Here is an 18,672-nt window from a genome sequence, read left to right as displayed (position 1 = left end):
AGTTGAAAAAAACTCAACATTTTTTTGGAATATCAATTCCATCTTTAACATTGTCATTGCACAACATTTCACAACCTAAACTGTGTGAAAAAACGGGTCCTGTTTTTGGCTTTTTTCAACTTTTTGCAACTATACCACTCTAGAATTCATGTTTGTGAGGTCTATAATGCTAAAGAACTATCTTTAGTAGTCCTCAATATGTCCTGATGCTTCTAGGGAGAAATAAATATTAAACTTGTAAGTTATGACCAAATTACAAAAATGGTCAAATCCTGTTTTTTAGCAAATTTTGGCTCTTCTATGATTTTTTTGGTGGATTTCATGATACCCAAATGCACTTTTTATTTTCTATGTTGCATATTGTAACATAAAGCTAACATTCCTTGAGTTTTGGGGCACCTAATACCCTATTTTGCATAGTACACAATGATGGTTGATTTTTTCAATTATAGAAGAAAACAAGACATTCTAGTATATCAAGTATAGCTTTTTCAATATTGTTAGTTTCTTGTGACCACTACATGCATTTTGTAGGTAGTAACCATATCTAGTCATAAGGATCAAATTTGCCTAGATATTGAATAACTTCTATGGGATTCTAATCCTCATAATGTTGAACCCAGTTTTTTTCATGTTTGCTGTATTTAACACTTCATCTTTGTCCCCAAGATTCCCCTTGGTAAGAGATGTATTATTCTTTTGACATGCTTCATGGCTCCTTATGAACATAAAGGACAATAGGGAACTAAGAAAACATGCATATATTATTTGTATTGAGCGGGGCTATAGAAACTTTGATGATATGTTCGCAGAATGGTAAAAATTCAACTTTTTTGTACCTATTTATTTTGGCAAAACAAAAAATAGTGAGTGAGAAGCAATCATATGTTCTGATCACCAACCCATTGAAGTTAACTAGGGAATTTATCTCAAGTCCTACAAAAATCCATAATCTTATTTTTATGCAACAAAACACAAGAAATGATTGTTTTGATGAAAATGCACTGGTCCATCAACTTTGGAGGCTTGGTGTGACCAAAAGATGGGAAAATTTATAAGTTTCTTATTTTTTCCATGTGTAGTAGGCCTTGAACTATAATCTCATGAAAGGATTTTACAAAATGAGTGGATCTACTATGGTTTTGGAGGATTTCTTCAAAACCCTGAAAGGACACTTTTATGTCCTGTTAGGTTACCAACCTAGGTTAAAGATTAGCCTTAAAATAAAGTCCACTTTTGAATTGTTCATTCATCTCATTTATTTGTATACAGATACCTTACATGGACACAATTAGGGAATCTTTATGTACACTTTCATTGGTTTTTCATAGAAATGGTTGTTTTTTAAGGAATTATGTACTATAAGTTTTCCTAAATGAGCTAAATGAGCTTAAACTTACAAGATGTGTGTGAGTTTGAAACATTGAAAAATGCTTGTTTGATGGTATTGGCCTATAAATAGGTTGTAGACCTTAAGTTTTGGCCCATAATGTCATCATGTTAATGAAAGAGGCTTTGGAAGACCAAATCTTTTATATTTGTCAACATTTTCAAGATTTGGGTTTATTGATTATAACAAAAAATTGGTCTAAGAAGTAAGTTATGAAGTTCAAATTCTTGTTACAATAAGTTTTTTCCTACACATAAACTTTAAAATCTATACAAAATCTCATTTTGATGAGAAGTTATGTAATGGAATTTGCCTATTCAATTTGAGAGTAGCGGAATTTAATGAGAGTACTTTCAAGAAATGATTTTGTGAGCATAGTGGGTAGACATAATTGAAGATAGCAACATAATTATAGCAATTAGTTAACTTGGCATGGACAATACTTTTGCAAGAGAGAGAATTTAGAGAACATGACAACAGTTGAGGACCGGATTTATGTGGAGCCGGTCCCCCCTCCAATAGGCATTTTTATTATGATTTCTCCCATAAAGAGAGACTTGTTACAATACATTCTTTGTGTTCCTTGTGACCTAGGTGAAGCAATGAAGATGGAAAGCTTCATGCATCACCATCATAGCATAACCTAAACTTGAAGAAAGCTTTAACTATACCAAGCCTCAGTCCCAAGACCTCAAACACCTTCGAAGGTGGAGAGAGCTAGCAGGGAATGAGGGTAGGGAAGAGGAAGAAGAAACATTTCATACGAGAAAGAGCTAGTTCCTCACTTATCATAACTCTTGTGCTAGCATACATAATAGCATAGTAATGAAAAAGAAATAGATGGCAAGCTCAAGCATTGAAGCATGGCTCTTGGATGGATTTGCACTCCATAGCCAAGAGTGTTGGTGTAGGCTCTCAACCTCTACTTGCTTGGAGAAGGAGAGGGAGCTCTTGCACTTTGCATAGTACACAATGAGAGTGTTTGTGAGTGTGTGTGGGTGAGTATACCCCCTAAGAACCCCCCTAGCTTGCTTGGGTCGACCCCCCCTTGTAGCTCATGCTTTAAGCTCATTGGACCCCTCCAGGCCTAGCCAATCACAAGCAGGAGCCATTACAAGCAACATGGGTAGCCTTGGGACAAGTGTCCCCCTTTCCCCTTTGAGAGAGAGGACTTGATAAATGCAAAATCAATTAATTAAATATCCTAAATTATCATTGGACCCCTTTGGGTGGCCAACCAATAGGCTTCAGGCACACCATGAGGGCAACATGGGGAGGAACTTGACAAGTGTCCTTGCTGCCTCTTCAAGCTGGGGCTTCCCTTGTGTGTGTGTGTGTTATCTCTCATCCGCCCCCCCTGGGGGTGTTCCCACAAGCATCTCAGGCAAGCTTCTCAAGGCACCTCAAGCACCTTAATCATGCACCAAGTCAAGCACCTCAAGCATGGAGCCAGTCAAGCACCTCAAGCATCTTAATCAAGCACCTCAAGCATGACAAGCACCTCAAGCACGACAAGCACCTCGAGCTTGGGCCGGGTTCCCACCTCAAGCTCAGCCCTAGCTTACCTAAGGTCAAAGGACTTTTACACACATTATTGGAGGTCTTCAATGAAGCTAACCCTAAGGTCTTATGCTCCATTGGTTAGCCTTGGTCTTGATAGACCATCTCCCATTTGGGCCCCTTTACTATTGGCCCCGTGTTGAGATAGATCTATAAGCACATATCTATATCTTAACACTTGTTCCCATTTATTCTCCCACATTAAGTGATCAATTTAATATGAGAAAATCATTTGGGTTGGTTAGATATTAGATTTTATGACAAGTTATGTTCAATTTATGATATACTTTTGAAAGCTGCACTAAATTTTTATGATTTTTCCACCTTAAAACTTATTACCATTATCTAATATGCTATTAATTTTAGGAAAATTAAAACTTTGTCTATTTCATTCACTTCATAATTGACCTAAGGTATGAACATGACCTATAAATCTTGTTTCTAGCTTCACCAAATAATTATGATAAGTTGCTAGAAAAACAGGACACTTTAGTGTGTCAAAATACTTTGAGTGTTCAGTTACATAAGTATTGTTAGGGAGAACCTCAAGAAGTGAACCAATCATGATGAGACAAAGTGAACCTCAAGAGAAGTGAACCAATCATGATGAGACATAATGTGATTATGTGGACCGCTATAAAAGTACACACATGAACAACCTATTTTGTGATACATGCATTGTAAAGAGATGGTCATATTGATGCTACACATTAAAAGCGTCATTTTGCATCCGGCACAACATTTGCAAAATTTGCATTGGAAGAAGTGTTTGAAATGACTGAAGTTGCCTCTTCTTGTGAGTCTCTTTAGCCTTAAGCTTATGACATTGCTTGATCATTTGCTCTAAGTAATGACATTTCATGTTTTTCTTGCCTTTATCGCCACAGTTCTCAGACCTATTGCTGCTTGAAGAAGCAACGATCATTGCAGAGGTAGGTATGCTACTTGTGAAAGCATTGGGGATGGAAATAATGGTATTTTGCTTTCCTGTGGAGCCACAAATGCCTACTCAATAGTAGCTCTATTTTTCCTAGATTGTACCTCTTGCAACAATACAAAGAAAAGGGCAAAAAAATTCACATCATTAGATCTATTTTTCGTCACAAGTCTAAATGTAGAGGTAAAAGTCTCATACAAATCTAGCAATCATCAACCCCTTTGTTTGTCCCTATTATAAGCTTTAGTGAATGTTAACAAAGTACCCCTATAAGTTATGGAAATTCCCAAAATACCCTCACACTTCAAAAATTCCCAACATACCCCTCACATTTGACCAAAAATTCCATGAATGCCCTTTAATTTCTCAAAAATTCCCAAAATACCCCTCAAGACCTTGCAAAAGCCTCTAAATATATATTTTTTGCAACTCTTTACAGAAAGATTGCTTCTCCCTCAATCTAAGATGATAGAACTATGATTTTAAATGGTATTGCTAGCTTTCAATCATTCATCATTTTTAGACACAGAGGCCTCTATTTTTGAGCTCATTGATGAATAGTTTTGTTTGAGACACTTGAAGATAGAACTCCATGGTCATAAAGATTAGACTATGCAAAATTTGAGCAAATCCATCCCAAAATGATACAAGGGTATGTTGGGAAGTTTTGAAATTTGAGGGGTAATTTGGGAATTTCTACAAATTATAGGGGTATTTTGGTAATTTCCCCTAAGCTTTATGACTAGACTCCTTGATTTCGTAAACCGATATGATATTGTATACATTGGGTCCGACAAAAGGTATCAAAAAGTGCCACTAGCACGCAAAAACAAAATAGTTTATGTTACCATATACATGTGGTAGTGATGTGTGTGAACACACTTAGGACCTCATGGGCATTTTTTCCTTCATTAGGAGGTTTTTCCCCCCGTGCATTATACGCCCATCACTCTAGGGCTATCTTATCTTTCCATTGCACACTAAGTAATACTACTCTTTGTTGTGTGCCTTGAGCTTCCTTCATCTTCTCCAACCTGTGTGCATTTCCCTACAACCCTATTCCCAACAATTGGTATCAGAGCAGGTTGCATCCTCCCGAGCTTAGTCGCTAGCATCACTAGCACACGCCTGCTCACTTTGTCCAATTTCAATGAGCTTTGGTGAGCATCAACATATCGACAAATACTTCGGATGTGCTCATAAAGCTTGGTCTGCATTGTGTAGGCAAATTTGTCCTTTTGTGCAAAATTTTTGTTAGTGCCGTTTTCTGCATATCAGATCTCTTACACTCTTCTTTGGGTTATATAGCATGCGTTAATCCCACTTCATTTCTCCTGTTTTTGGGTAGTTTTCACATTAGGTGCAGACATTCGCCATGGATGACAACAACACAAATGTGTTCTAGATGTTTGCTACTGCTGCTGAGGATAGATTGGATGGGGACAATTACTGAATGTGGGCTTACATGATGCAACATGTTCTTGTGTCAAAGGGAGTTTGGAACCTTGTGTAGGGCATTGATGTACGTGTTGGTTCTATGGATACAGAGAATGTTGCAGGTTTTGGTGGCAGAATTGCTGCTGCTAGAGCCATTTTTCCTATGACTGAGCAAGCTCGTTGGGATGTATACACATGTTCATGCATTGATTGCATTATCTGAGAAGCGCACTATTACTCCTCATATTTGTTCAACTAAATCTACAAAACAGGCTTGGGATATTGTAGTTGGTCTTTATGCAAGTCACAATGAGGCTAAAATTGCATGGCTACGTAAAGAGCTCGAGTCAAAGATTATGCATGAGGAAATTGAAATGGATACTTTTTGTACTGGTATCAAGGATATCAATGAGCAAATTTTTATTGCAATCGAAGTCATTTCTGACAGCTTCCTTGTGCAGGCTGTTCTTGATGCTTGCCAGATTCTTACCAGACTTTTGCTTGTATTTGGAGACTTATGGCCAGGGAAATCCTGAATTTGCCAAGTTTGATGCATTATGCACATTGCTATTGCAAGAGTCACTTTCAAGAAAAAACAAGGCTAAATAGCGTGCAGTTGAACATGCTTTTATTGCTGCTCAAAGAGAAAGTGGTAACAACAATTTAGACACTTCTCATGGTTCTTCTGCGAGTGGAAAGGCACCTGTTCCTAATGCTTCTACTAGCAGCACTTCGTCTGGAAATCCTGGTGAAAAGAGCATGAGTTGCCATTATTGTAAAGCTAATGATCACTTGATCAAGCAGTGTCCGAAATTAAAGAGTCTAAGAAGAAAGAGGTCGGTTCCACTACAAGTGCATCTATTGTAGAGTCTTTTGTGAGAGGAGATTGTGATGCTGATGTAGATGCAGGATGGGATTTTAGTGCAGAGTGCACTTATGATCCTTCTGTCCATGATGCATGTATGTCAGTTGCTGTAGATGCTCATGTGTGGTACTTTGACAGTGGTGCTGCAAAGCACATTACCTCTCATTGTGACTTCTTTACCTCAAGGATGTCCCTCACGGGAATACAACCAGGTGTAAACAATGCCTCTTATCCGATCAAGGGAGTTGGAAAGATTATGCTGATTGTTGTAAATGGCAGTTACACTTGTCGATGCACTTTATGTACCTGGGATCAAAAGAAACTTTTGTCTATATTTGCACTTGCTAGACTTAGTCTTGTTGTCAAATTTGTGGATGACAAATGTACAATTCATGATCTCTGTTTTGGTGATGAAACTGTTGCATCTGGTATTTTGTGTTGTGGACTATATAAGCTCACTCTGTATGACAAGTGTGGGAAAAATTTTGCAAATGCAGTTGTGGATTCAAAAGCTATTTTAGATGCTAAACTTTGGCATGCACGTTTTGGGCATTTGGATTTTGCTAGTTTGCTGCGTTTGCAAAAATCTGATATGGTTACTTCTTTGCCACCTCTTGAAGCACCTGCGAAGAATGTTTGTGAAGGTCGTATTTTGGGTAAGATGCAGTGTTCAAAGTTTCCAAAGGATGGTTCAGTTGGGGCTACATGCAGGTTGCAGCTTTGTGCATAGTGATGTTTGTGGGCCCATCCAAACTCCGTCCTTGGGCAATTACCTTTACTTCATGAATTTCACTGATGATTACTCCAGGCACGTATCGGTATATTTGCTTAAAGCTAAGTCCGAAGTGTTTATGTGCTAGCTATGGTTGAAAATGTCTCTAAATGTACTATGGGTACTCTTCGTTTCGATAGAGGGGGGAAATATATGTCTTATGTGTTGAGATGTCGAGCTCTACATCTTGAGCTGGCATCCACTACGGGTCTTGGCCGGTTACAAAATTTACTCACTGGCACGTTAGGTGACCGACACGGAGGATCTATGCCAGTGATTCTACAACTGGACTACACTTATTGTGCCAGCCTAGTACGCTTCTAGCGAGTTCACACTTAGTGACCGCATGTACATATGTGCTACTTTTTAGCTTTAACACTTAGTCATTTTGTACTCTCTTTTCTTAGCAAAGAAGAAGAAGAAGCTTTCAATCTCTATGTGTTTTGTGCTTGTCTTGTGTAGCTCTCTTGCTTCCTCATTCTTTACATGGTATCAGAGCCTGGCGCAGGCAAGAGAGGCTAAGAGAGCAAGAGCATCACAATCTCTTCGTTCGCAATCCACGTACCAGATGCTGAACAAGTCTCCAAAGTGCACTATACAGAGATTTACTGTACAAGTACAGTGGTTGTATGTACACTTGATTGTGGACACTTGTTGAGTGTAGAAAGTGTTACAAGTACCACGATAGCAGGTTCAACAAATTTGCAGGTTTTTACAGATTGCAGCTATTTTGTCTTAGTGCTTCAAGATGTCTGACGGTTTCAGTCAGATTGTCACTGAGAAGCTTGAGAAAAATAACTACCCTGCATGGAAGTTCAGAATAACTAATTTCCTAAAAGGAAAAGGTTATTGGGACTATGTAGAAGGAGACAATGAAAAGGAACCAGAGATTCCTGAGGCAAATGCTACGGTAGAGCAAAGAAAAGCTTTGAGGGACTGGCAACAAGGCCAGAGCAAAGTGATGTATTGGATTTCTATGAGCATCACAGATGGCATGATGGGCTATCTACAGGATGCTGAAACCCCCGCCATTGCATGGAAAAACTTAGGCAGAGTGTTCGAGGTGAGCACCAAGGCCAAGAAGCTTCAACTAAAGTCGAGATAAATCAGGTTAAGCGGAAAAACCTCTCCATCATTGATTATGCCTTGAAGATCAAGAGTATCATTGAGGCTCTTGGATCTATTAGAGTCTCAGTGGAAGACGATGAAATTGTCCGTGCATGCTTGGATGGTCTAGGAGACGAGTATGTACATTTCAGGTCTTCCATGAATACAAGAGACGACATCCCCGTGTTCCAAGATTTGATGTCTATGCTTATTCTTGAGGAGAAGAACCTTGGTCTTGATACATCTTCTTCTCATGGCAGAAATAAGTCTGAACAGGCCTTCTATTCTAACTCCAACAGAGGTAGAGGTTGTGGTCAAGGCCCAAGTGGTTGCAGGGGCCAATCTTGAGAAGGTTAATCAAATCAAAACAATACAGGTGGCAGGGGAAACCAGTCTCAAGGCAGGGGGAGTCAAAGAGGTCGTAGTGCAGGATCAAGCAAGCAGCAACATATTGCAGAAAGCAGAGAATGTTGGACTTGTGGTGAAAAAGGTCACATGTCACGTGATTGTCCAAAGGGAAAAGAAAGTGGAAAGAGAGAACAGGGCAACTATGCATCTACTAGCAGAGATGCAGATGACAGTAGAAGCGAGCGCATGTTTGTTATGCAGCATGTAATGAATACAATGACTGCAGAGAATCCCACCCAAGATGATGTTTGGTATGTGGATTCAAGTTCTTCTAATCACATGACGTCTCGTGGAGAGTGGTTTAGAGATATGCGCAAACCAGATGTGTCTGGCTATGTGCAGACAGGAGATGACACAGCTCACCCCATTGCTCATTTAGAGGACATACCTCTAAATACAAAGAGTGGGAAATCAAAGTACTTAGCAGATGTACTTCATGTCCCAAACATTACAAAGAATCTTGTTTCTGTTGGACAAATGGTTGAGTAGGGTTTGCAGGTTCTCTTCAATCCAAATGGTTGTTATGTAGAAGATTTCCAGAATGGCTGTAAGCTGATCACAGAGGGAAAATGTGTGGCCAGAATGTTTACGCTGAATGTAGACATGCATGAGCTAAAAGCTGCATTATTTGCACAAGGCACAGGAGTTGTGGCTGATGTTGACATTTATCACAAATGCATTGACCATGTCAATGAGCAGAGATTGCGCAGCATGCAATCAAAACAGATTGTAAAAGGTTTGCCCAAATTCAAGGTAGATGGTATGCATAAAGTGTGTGCAGCATGCCAGTTTGGAAAACAATCAAAGGGCTCATTTCCACATGAGCGCAATGTATGTAAAAACCCACTTGAGGTGGTGCACACAGATGTTTGGGGTCCAACCGATACTGCAAGTATACATGGTTGCAGGTATTATATTGTCTCTTTCATTGATGACCATACAAGGAAAGTATGGGTCTACTTCATGCGTAACAAAAGTGAAGTGTTTGGTCACTTTCAGGACTTCAAAGTCATGATTGAGAAGCAGACAGATATGCAAATCAAGACATCGAGGTCAGATGGAGGGGGAGAGTACTTCTCCAATGATTTTTCAGATTTTCTGCGAATGCATGGTATACGCAGGCAGTTTACATGCAGATATGCTCCACAGCAAAATGGGGTCGCAGAAAGGAAAAACAGGCACATTGCAGAGGTTGCACATGCATTGATGAATGAGAAGAACATGCCTCATCATTTATGGGATGAAGCTGTAAATACAGCTGTGTACATTATGAATAGGACACCTACAGCTGCGGTGCATGATGTAACACCTGAGGAAAAGTTTACAGGTACAAAGCCTAAGCCTGATTTGGCACACTTGAAAGTGTTTGGCTACATAGCTTACGTGCATGTACGAAATGAGTTGCGTAGGAAATTGGATCCTAAAGCAGAGAAATGTATTCTTGTGGGATATTCCCTTGAACAAAAGGGGTAAAGGTGCTACAATCCTACTACACGAGAATTATGAGTGAGCAGAGATGTAGTCTTTGATGAGATGAGTAGCTGGTACAGTAATGCACATGGCACTATTGGGGCTAATGTAAAAGAGGATGTGGTTGTACAAAATGTGAGGCCACAGTCACAGGTTTTGAGTGGACCACAAGAGTCCTCTTCTCGTGGCTCTGTTGAGAAGCCATGGAATGGTAGACTACGTACGTAGGTTACTCCACCAGCAGGTACAGGGAATAAATCACGAAAAGGAAAGGAAAAGGTTGATGAACCTCCCTTTATGGCTGATGCATCATCGGATTTTTCACATATAGACATGGATTCAGATGGTTTTGAACAAAGTCTTGATAAGGAATTTGGAATTCCGGCTGTCAGGACACCTAGTGTAAGGAAAGTACAAGAAGATGCTAGAGGGAAAAGGAGTGACCCAAGACCGCGCAGATCTAACAGAGTCAGAAATCCAGTTTAGAAATTGACTTATGATGGGTATCTAGCGCATCACCAAGCCTACATGGCTAAGGTGATATAGGATGTGGAGCCCACATGTTTTGAGGATGCAGTTGGAAATGTGCATTGGGATGATGCAATGAATGAAGACATGGCTGCATTGGAAGCAAACGACACATGGGAGTTGGTGCCATTGCCAAGTGGCAAGAAAGCTATTGGCTATAAATGGGTGTATAAAACCAAGCATAAGGCTGATGGTAACATTGAGCGTCACAAGGCAAGGCTGGTCGCAAAGGGTTATGCACAGATGTATGGCATAGACTATGAGGAGACCTTTGCTCCAGTGGCAAAGATGACAACTGTGAGAGCTGTATTAGCAGTGGCTGCAGCTAGAGGATGGATTATGCATCAAATGGATGTAAAGAATGCCTTCTTGAATGGTGAGTTGCAAGAGGAAGTGTATATGGATCAGCCACCTGGTTATGTCAATCCAGGTTACCCAGATTATGTATGCAGGCTTCTCAAAGCTTTGTATGGTTTGAAGCAGGACTCTAGAGCATGGTATGACAGGATTGCCAAGTATCTTGTCAGTATTGGTTTTAGGAGAGCTCATGCTGATCATTCACTCTATGTACGTGAGAGTGATATGGGGATTGTGGTCATTACCATATATGTAGATGACCTTATTATTGTGGGTGACAATGCTATGGAGATTGACCATGTGAAGGGTCTTCTCAAATAGGAGTTTGAAATGAAAGATTTGGGCGAGTTGCGCTACTTTCTTGGCATTGAGGTGATCAGGACTCCAGAGGGTGTATGGCTATCTCATAGAGACAATATGCTTTGGACATGTTGTCAAAGTATGGTATGGATGATTGTAAGCCAATTTCTATTCCCTTGGATGTGAATGCAAAGCTGAGTGCAGAGAAGGGTGATGTTGTTAAGGATGTCAAGATGTACATGAAGATTGTGGGTAGTCTAATCTACTTAACTATCATGAGGCCAGACTTTAACTACACAGTAGGCTTCAAGAGTTAGTTTATGCAGCTTCCGAGGAAGCCACATTTGGATGGAGTACAAAGCACACTTTGGTATGTGCAAGGGACTCTTGACTACGCATTGTTCTATGCAGCAGATGCGTCATTAGCATTGTATGGGTATACAGATGCACATTGGGCAGGTAGCATTGTTGATAGGAGATCTACGAGTGTCTTCATGTTCTCTTTTGGGAGTGCTGCTATTACTTGGAGCAGCAAAAAGCAGCCTACGGTTGCTTTATCGAGCACAGAGGCCGAGTACAGAGGTGCAGCAGTTGCGGCATGCGAGGTAGCTTGGCTACGCACATTACTTGAGGACTTGGGAGTGTAGGTAGACCAGCAGATTGTCATCCATTGTGACAACCTCAGCAGCATGCAGTTGGCTAGGAACCCAGTGTTCCATGCCAAGACCAAGCACATAGAGGTCCATTACCACTACGTTCGAGAGCGAGTGTTGGTGGGCGACATCGACTTGGTCTACGTCAGCACAGAGGAGCAGATAGCGGATATCTTTACCAAGGCCCTCGGAGCTGAGAAGCTTCAACGTTTCTGGACTATGCTTGGACTCTGCGACATGCAGAGCTCGAGGGGAGTGTTGAGTTGTCGAGCTCTACATCTTGAGCTGGCATCCACTACGGGTCTTGGCCGCTTACGGCATTTACTCACTGGTGCGTTAGGTGACCGACACGGAGGATCTATGCCAGTGATTCTACAGCTGGACTACACTTATAGTGCCAGCCTAGTATGCTTCTAGCTAGTTCACACTTAGTGACCGCATGTATATATGTGCTACTTTTCAGCTTTAGCACTTAGTCATTTTGTACTCTCTTTTCTTAGCGAAGAAGAAGAAGAAGCTTTCAATCTCTGTGTGTTTTGTGCTTGTCTTGTGTAGCTCTCTTGCTTCCTCATTCTTTACATCATGTATTTAATGCATTTCTAGCTAGTCATGGGATAAAACACCAATGTATAGTGTCGTATACACCTCAACAAAATGGTGTCATTGAGAGGAAAAATAGGTTGCTTATGGAGATGGCACGATGTATGGTCAAGAGTCAAGCTTTACCACATTCATTTTGGCTTGAGGCCATCATGTGTGCTACTTATGTACTTAACATGTGTCCTACAAAAGTTTTGTAGTCTATGACTCCTTATGAAGCATGGCATGATCAAAGCCGTCTATTGATCACATGCGCGCTTTTGCTTGTTTGGTCATGATTTGGTGCCACAAATGCAACGAAAAAAATTGGATGATAAGACTATCAAATGAATTTTTGTTGGTTATAGTGCTGAAAGCAAAGGTTACAGGTTGTACCATCTACAAACAAAGTGTATCTTGGTTTCATGAGATGTTGTGTTTGTGGAAGATTCTGTTCAGCCCTTGCTGTCATGTACTAGAGAGAGTAATGTAAGCTCATAGGACATTTATGACAATTTGTTGCCTCGTTTAGTGGTGTAAATTTGAATGCAAATTTGAATGAGGTAAATGTACAGCCTATGGGTTTTTTTGAAAATGTTACAAATCGCGGTCTATCACTGATGTAGATGTACATGATGTACTTAATGTGGAAATGGCTAAGAATGAGCAGGCTAGAGGTATGCCAAAATGGATGGTGCACAATTATGTACCTTTGTCCACTCGTTCAAGTTCTTGCCATGTATCTTATGAATTAGATTGTTATGCTTTGGCTGTTTCTAGCTTATGTCATGTTGATGAACCTCTGTCTTTTGATGAAGCACAAAGTCCAGAAAATTAGATGGTTGCTATGCAATTAAAATATGATGCACTTATAGAAAATGACACATGGACTTTATGTGATTTGCCTCCTGACAAAAAGGACATCGGTACGAAGTGGGTTTACAAGTTGAAACGTAAGCCGGATGGTGAGATTGATCACTATAAGGATCGACTTGTTGCAAAAGGTCAGGCATAGCAAAAAGACACAGATTATGAGGAGAATTTTGCTCCCACTTGTTGTATGACTACTATGTGTATTGGCAACTCATTTTGGTTGGGATGACATCAATCAGACATTGTTACTGCTTTCTTGAATGGTGACATATTTGAGGAACTTTATGTAGCACAACCTCATGGTTTTGTCAAGAAAGGACAAGAGGATAAAGTGTGCAAATGTAAGAAAGCTTTGTATAGGTTGAAGCAATCTCCTCGTGCTTGGTATGAGAAAGCTGACACTCATTTTGTCAAACGAGGCTTTTGTAACAATCCACCAACATAAATCACTTTGTATGTAAAGTGTAAGGGCGTTGTACTTCTCATTCTAGTTCTATATGTGGATGATTTGCTGATCATTGGTCTCAATGAGGCACATATTGCTGAATTTAAGGCTGATTTGAATGCTACTTTCTAGATGAAAGATTTGGGGCTATTGCATCATTACTTGGGAATACAATTTAAGTAGTGTGATGGTGGTATTGCCTTGTGTCAGACAAGTCACATAGAGACATTGTTATGTAACTTTGGACTCGAGGATTGCAAATCTATTTCCACTCCCATGGAAACACATTTGAAATTGAGTCTTCATGATGCTTGTCGATGTCACTCTTTACCAAACTGCTATTGGATGTGCTACAAACGGAAGGCATGGTGTCCTTGCAAAATACTAGAATACAACATATTGCAATCCATGAAACACACAAATATGTGTACATGGCAAATCCCGTAGCACATATTCCATGTCATACACCAACATAGAAAGACCGAGATCGAGAGAGAGAGAGAGAGTAGAAGAGCACATGCAGACGCACCTCCTAGAGCGGAGTGCTACGTCGGCACGGCGAGAGAGAAGAAAGGAGGGGAGAGAAGAATAAGACGGACACTGGGTGCAATCTCCCCCCATGCAAGAGTGACCATTTTCCTCTTACACGTATTTGATTTATAGATTTCTTGAATGGTCAAAGTGAGTACAAACTGGCCGGCCGGACGTAAATGGCCAAAGCTCATAAAGAGCACTTGAATAATCAAATATACATAAAATGTAATATCCTTATGCATAATCCATTATCTGCTGATGCTTTTGCCACTTGTCAACTTCAATAAATAGGTAAATATCAATTACATAACATACCTCTCTGTTGGAAAGCAACTATCCTCAATTGCAAAGATAAAAATCTGCAAACAATACTTGTCAAAAACAATGATTAGGATTCTGTACGAGAAACATGTCATAATAAAAGGAAGAGATTAGTAAACTAAACAACATTGTTTATGCCTACAGTCATCCACATACTACCAATTCTAGTGTCCCATACCACTAGAATAAGCAGTGTATGTCATACCCTGATGAATCAAGATATCATTGGTCACACTCATCATCCAATAAGAAATTCTCATCCATCTCAAGTTCACTTTCATAAATACTGTCGCGACAGGAAAGAATCATATACCAATTCCAATTCCAAATTCAAATCTACGTCCAAATATCTGTCAACATATACCCATTTCAAATCCAAATCCAAATATCCTTCATGTTTTATACCCGGGTAACAAAATCATACCAGTTATAGTGGTGGCTAGCTACTGCAACATGATTTTGTGATTGGTGTTGCCTCAACCGGTGAATCTACACCAATAAGACGTGCTGCCTAAATCGGCAAATCTGCACTAATGTTTCCTAAATGAGTGAATCTGAATTTGGTATAAGTTTAAAAATCATGAATTTTGGAATTTATCAATGTGCTATCTAAATTGGCGAATCTGCACCAAGATGAGTATCTATACACTGCCTAAATCGACGATTCTGTGTGCATGTGACCTATGGACTATACAAGACATAAAATAGAAAAATTTACTATTTGATTGACACCACTTTGGGGTATAGTGGAATACCAAAGTACTTACAAACTCTTGTTTGTGATGAAAAACACCGTAGCTCATATGAGGAGCTATATAATATCAAATGACCTTAATAAAGATTCCATGTAGTGCAAAATTTAAGCCATTATATGAGAGATGGCTGGGTTGATAGCTCATAAGATAATCTGAAAAGAGAAAGGAGGTCTTATAGGTACTTACTTGGATAATAGACCATATTTTAAAAAATGTATACACCAGTGTGTGCATGTAGATAGAGGTACAAATAAGAGAAAGCTCTGACTGTCAAACTTTCACCAAAGGATAGTTAACAAATCAAAATTGTGTGAATGTTGTGTTAATAATTTGGCCATGAAAGAAAATATATTTCTCCTATCTAAAATATATTAATGTTACTTTATGTCTAAAGATACATAGATAGATCTTACTGATCAGGGATAATTGAAATGATGTTTCAAGAGGGGTATTATCAGAATGCATTAAGGAGTGTCATGAGAACATTTATAGATTTATTAAGGAGTGTCATGAGAACATTTGTATATAGATTTATCTGCAAAACTTTTCTATAAAAAAAACAAAGCACTAAACACAATTGCTTGTTAAATTTAAGAAGACGTTAATAATTGCATATCAAATGCATTAACATTTGAAACACCATGAATAAACAATCTGATGCAAAGTTTGTTTGCCAAGAAAAGAGAATGAAAGTAGACAACTTGAAGTACACATGAGCGGATAAGAGAGGTGTTATCTAAATTGACAGGGTGGTTTGCAAGATTGGGATGACCAGTGGATATTGGTCTTCAAAGAAAGTGAGTCCACACTCAATGGATGAATGTTAGGATAGGTCAAAAGCAGGTCTCTGAAAGTAGTTGGCCGCAAATTTGACATAGAGGTAAGTATTTGTCAGTAATCGTAGTCTTTGCAAAGGAGTATTGCAACGTTAGGAGGGATGTAGTACATAAGAAAATAAATGGAACAATATTGAGTAATATGCAACAACAGTTTGACGGACATATGATGTAACATGTAAGACATTTTGTAGAGCAATCAAAGTGAAAAGCGAATTACACTACATCATTGCTAATGGGTATAAACTTACATTATGGGGATAATGGCTCTTGCAAATAATGATGTGAGAGGGATTTTGTTGGTTATGCTTGATACTTGCTTAATAATCCAAGTAATATGCAATTGGGGTGTTGGTAGCTAAAAGTATACCTAGTCAGAGTTCGCCAATGGTCATCATTGCTAGAATATTAAGGGTTGATGTATCTTGAGGGTGAAAATTTGACCCTAGCATGTTATGTTTATTCACGGTGTTTACGATGTAGGGCATGAAAGTAGTAAAACAAACTAAGAGACAACAGGACCCATGAGAAGCAAATTTATTGTTCTATAACGTCACCATGTCCATCCTCTTTACCAGTGAAATTTGCACCTAATCCCTTCAAATGTGACAGATACTACAGATGTGGGTAGCAAAGGCTATTTATATAATACATGTCAAAATTTTACTTGTAAAAGACAATGGACATATGACATAAAATTGACCGGCCGATTATCAATGTACAAGGAAGGTTTGCCTCATGTGAGCTGAAGGTTAGGTAAAAGAAAACGTAGTGTTGGCGATTGTTTCAAGCGGGGTCAAGAGTGGTCATGGTAAGCGTGGGATCGTGGATGAAGTTGGATATTGTAGGACAAGGATTATAATGATACTTGGACATGCTTAAACAACCATCGTAAAAGAATACAAGTTTTTATGCTTGTCTTCTCGCAAAATCCTAGCTCCTATCAAAGGGTATGCCTGTTGCAAAATGGCCTTAACACGGCACATGAATAGAAACCGATGTGCATATTCTGACGGTTTGCCATCCACATGCAGACACTCAAGCCTGCACATAGTAGCGTCATTAAGGGACTTGATAGTTTGCAGGACAACCCACCTCCTATCCAAGGGGTGAGAATCAGGAGGCAAATTCACCTCCTCCTGCACAATGGCACTCCCACGAAGGATAGCAATGTGTAGAAGTGGTGAAGAGATGCACACAGTATGGTCTCAACTTTCTGCACACCGCTACATGTTGCATGCAAAAAGACAATTGGTCTACAGAGCATTCTCCTCATTATCTCACATTCTCCTCATTATCTCACAAAATGTGGCCATAAACTATGTTAGAAAGAATTGAACAACTGCTTTCATGGATGTCATCGAGTTGCAAATTGTGGCAAATTTTGGACCCTTAAGCAAGGCTCCGCCAACAAGAAATCCATCTATATCTTCTTTCATTTCAAGCTCTTCACAATTGGCTCCATTCACAGCACCACCATAAATGATACGAACAGTCTTAGCAGTGTCGGAAGAAACATTCTTCCCCCATCCAACCACAAATGACATGGATGACTGCATGGACTTCCTGAGCTTGTAGAGGTGTTGCTACCTTGACAGTGCCAATCATGCAGATTGGATCGTAAGCAATCACAATGTTGTCCCAGCTCGGCACCGCATTGATAAATGCTTTCAATTGCTCAAAGCAATAGTAAACGTCTTCCCAGCTTCACGCTCTTCCAATTTCTCCTCACCCATGCACACGCAATAACCTTTAGGATTTGTGATAGTGCCAAAGCAGCCTTGTGTTACTTGTGTTAGTAACAAAGAGCAAAAGCCAGTATCAAAACAACCTGTACAAGGATTAAGGACCTAGGGGTGCAACAATATGAAGATATAGATGGGGAAGGAGATGGCGGGGTGGCAGAGACCTGAACGGGAGTTCAATTGCTGCAAAGTAATGGTAGTGAGCATAGAAAACTTGCGTGTATATTGTTGGTGGCAGTGGGAGTGGGTGTGTATGCACCTATATTGCAGCAGCGAGGGGCAGAGAGAGAGAAAGAGAGTCAGTGCATGTGGTGGACGTGCACTACAGTCAACAGGGTCAAGTAGTGTGTGTGTGTGTGTGTGTGTGTGCATGCATGGTGGCTTGAGAGAGAGAGTTGGTTGGTTGGGTGTAGCTGCATGGGAGCATGAGTGGTGCGTGAGAGAGAGAAGGTGAGCAAGTGGGTGGTTGCGAGATGAGTGGCAGACATTGGTGAGTGGTTGAGGTCTCAGAAAGGCACGAACAATTGTTTTCTTGCAACTTCAGTTTGCATGTGATGCAAATGAGTGGTACAGGTTGGGTGGTGTTGCATGCCAAAAAAAAATATTGTCGAGACCCTTTTCTCACTTCGTGTACCTACCAGCACTGCCTGTGTTGGCGTTGGACAATAGTGCCCGCCATTGTACATGACTGCCAGATGTGATCGACAACACTGTACTCAGACTGGAGTGGCAAGGGTGATGAGCACGCTAACAATGATCATGGATAAATGATGATGATGTGCACAAATAAGGGAGGGTCA

This window comes from Adiantum capillus-veneris, chromosome 1 (assembly GCF_014529385.1).
Source record: "Adiantum capillus-veneris isolate H3 chromosome 1, ASM1452938v2, whole genome shotgun sequence".
Classification (NCBI taxonomy): Eukaryota; Viridiplantae; Streptophyta; class Polypodiopsida; order Polypodiales; family Pteridaceae; genus Adiantum; species Adiantum capillus-veneris.
This window is presented reverse-complemented; position numbering follows the sequence as displayed.